The sequence below is a fragment of the Somniosus microcephalus genome, chromosome 18, assembly GCF_052327205.1.
Source record: "Somniosus microcephalus isolate GS21.2 chromosome 18, FLI_Smic_1.0, whole genome shotgun sequence".
NCBI classification, from domain to species: Eukaryota; Metazoa; Chordata; class Chondrichthyes; order Squaliformes; family Somniosidae; genus Somniosus; species Somniosus microcephalus.
The window spans coordinates 78307910-78311394 of record NC_141004.1 but is presented as its reverse complement, the minus strand read 5'-3'; positions in this window follow the sequence as shown (position 1 = coordinate 78311394).

Below are 3485 nucleotides of genomic sequence, written 5' to 3'. Positions count from 1 at the left end.
ATGTTGTGAGGGTTCCTGCCTCTACCACCCTTTTAGGCATTGAGTTCCACATTCCAACCACCCTCTGGGTGAAAAAGTTCCTCCTCAAATCCCCTCTAAATCTCCTGCCCCTTACCCTGAATCTATGCCCCCTTGTTATTGACCCCCCTACTAAGGGGAAAAGTTTCTCTTTGTCTACCCTATCTATGCCCCTCATCATTTTGTACACCTCAATCAGGTCCCCCCTCAGCCTTCTTTGCTCCAAGGAAAACAACCCCAGCCTGTTTAGTCTTTCTTCATAGCTGAGGCGCTCCATCCCAGGTAACATCCTGGTGAATCTTCTCTGCACCCTCTCCAAAGCAATCACATCCTTCCTATAGTGAGGTGACCAGAACTGCACACAGTACTCCAGCTGTGGCCTCACCAGCGTTTTGTACAGCTCCATCATAACCTCCCTGCTCTTATATTCTATGCCTCGGCTAATGAAGGCAAGTATCCCATATGCCTTTTGAACCACCTTATCTACCTGTTCCGCTGCCTTCAGGGATCTATGTACATGTACACCAAGGTCCCTCTGACCCTCTGTACTTCCTAGGGTCCTACCACTCATTGTGTATTCCCTTGCCTTATTTGTCCGTCCAAAATGCATCACCTCGCACTTTTCAGGGTTAAATTCCATTTGCCACTTTTCCACCCATCTGACCAACCCGTTTATATCGTCCTGTAGCCTGAGGCTTTCCTCCTCGCAATTTACCACCCCACCAATTTTCGTGTCATCTGCGAACTTACTGATCATACCTTTTACATTCTCATCCAAATCATTTATGTAGATCACAAACAACAAGGGACCCAGCACCGATCCCTGAGGTACCCCACTGGACACAGGCTTCCAGTCACAAAAGCAACCTTCGACCATCACCCTCTGCCTCCTGCCACTCAGCCAGTTTAGGATCCAATGCGCCAAGGCACCCTGGATCCCATGGGCTCTTACCTTCTTGACCAGTCTCCTATGCGGGACTTTGTCAAAAGCTTTACTGAAGTCCATGTAAACCACATCCACAGCATTTCCCTCATCCACCCCCCTAGTCACCCCCTCGAAAAATTCAATCAGATTTGTCAGACATGATTTACCCTTGACAAAGCCATGCTGACTATCCCCGATTAATCCTTGCCTCTCCAAGTGGAGATTAATTTTGTCCCTCAGAATTTTTTCCAATAATTTCCCTACCACAGATGTTAGGCTCACTGGCCTGTAATTCCCTGGTTTATCCCTGCTACCCCTCTTGTATAATGGTACTACATTATCTGTTCTCCAGTCCTCTGGTACATCCCCTGTGGCCAGAGAGGTTCTGAAAATTTGTGTCAGAGCCCCTGCAATCTCCTCCTTTGCCTCCCACAGCAGCCTGGGATACATCTCGTCTGGGCCTGGGGATTTATCCACTTTTTGGCCTGCTAAAACCGCTAGCACCTCCTCCCTCTCAATGCTAATATGTTCAAGTATGTCACAGTCCCCTTGCCCGATTTCTATGTCTGTATCGTCTTTCTCCACAGTGAACACAGATGCAAAAAATTCATTTAAAACCCCGCCTACATCATCTGGCTCTACACACAGATTGCCACTTTGGTCCCTAATGGGCCCTACCCTTTCCCTGGTTATCCTCTTGCCCTTAATATACTTATAAAACATCTTAGGATTTTCCTTTATTTTGCTCGCCAGTGTTATTTCATGGCCCCTCCTCGCCCTCCTAATTTCTTTTTTAAGTATGCCCCTGCACTTTTTATACTCCTCCAGGGCTTCTTCCGTCTTTAGTCTTTTGTAACTGCCAAAAGCCCCCCTTTTATTTCTAACTAGCTAAAGTGCCCGGCGGTGCCGAGGCTTTTTCGAGGGAATGTTGTTGTTGGAAGAGAGAGAGAGAGCGACTGGGGGGAAGAGAGAGCGACTGGGGGGAAGAGAGAGAGCGACTGGGGGGAAGAGAGAGAGCGACTGGGGGGAAGAGAGGGAGGGGAGGGGGGAGGGAGGGGAGGGAAGAGGGGGAGGGGGGGGAGGGCGGGGAAGGGAGGGCGGGGGGGAGGGGAGGGGGGGAGGAAGGGAGGGAGGAGGGGGAAGGGAGGGGGGGAGGGGGAGGGCGGGCGGAGGAAGAGGGCGGGGGAAGGGAGGGGGGGGAGGAAGGGAGGGGGAAGGGAGGGCAGGGGGGAGGGAGGGGGGAAGGGAGGGGGGGAAGGGAGGGGGGAAGGGCGGGGGGAAGGGAGGGGGGAGGGCGGGGGGGGGAAAGGGGGGGAAGGGAGGGCGGGGGGGGAAGGGAGGGCGGGGGGCGCCCCCCGAGGGTCGCGGCCCCCCCGAGGGTCGCGGCCCCGAGGGTCGCGGCCCCCCCCCCCCGAGGTGAAGACCGCCGATTGCGCGCGCAGCAGGAGCTGAGTCGCGGCGTCTCTCTCGGCCGGCGGGCCCGGTTGCCAGGGCAACCGTGACGCTGACCAAGCCAGAGACCCCCCGAGGGTCGCGCCGCCCCCCTCCCGAGGGTCGCGGCCCCCCCCCCCCCGCAGGTGAAGACCGCCGATTGCGGCTGTGCGAGACGTCCGGCGGGCCCGGTTGCCAGGGTAACGCTGGACGCTCAGCAAGCCCCGCCCCCCGGCCGAGCCAGAGACGTCTCAGCTCCTGCTGCGCGCGCACCCTAGCGGCGCTGGGCTGAGGCTCGGCCCTCCAGCCTTCGAGTGGGGCCGGGAGGTGCCTCGCTCGGGCGTGGGTGCGGAGGAGACTCCAAGGCTTCTAGGCTTACCTGGAAAAAGGAGAAAGGTAGGAAAATTAATGAGATTAGATAAGTTAATTACTTTCTAAATCATTTTTTTTAAAAACAATATCTGTTTTAAAAGCAACGTTTTTTTTTAAGACGCAGAAAGCGGGAAAAAGAAAGGAAAAGTTTGGAATCAAGATGGCGGCAACTCACCTCGGTTCAGAACGATAAAGCCCGGCCACACGCGCACCGATTGGCCCGGCGGCACACGCCAGCAACCCAGCGTACGATTGGTCGAGCTCGAGGTCACTCTGTCGCTAATGAGCGGATAATGAGATGCTAGGTTTTTGGGATACCGCGGGCGGGATTTTAGCCCGGCCGAAATGTAAATACGCTTAAAACCGTCTCGGAAGCTTAAGCTTTCTTTGGAGGTAACGCGCGCGTAGGTACGCCCTGTAACTTTTGAGTGCATACCCATAAGCACCCGCGATGACAGACAGATAGACAGATAGACAGATAGACAGACAGACAGATAGACAGATAGACAGACAGAATGACAGAAGTACCGATTTATATATATAGATGCATTTTTGTATATCCCTTGTCATCCAAGGTTCCCTTTGCTTGTTGGTCCCACCCTTGACCTTTACAGGAACATGTTGGCGTCGTACTCTCTCTATTTCCCTTCTGAAAGTCTCCCACTGTTTTGATGTGGATTTTCCTATAAGTAGCTGCTCCCAGTCCACTTTGGCCAGATCCTGCTTTATCATATTAAAA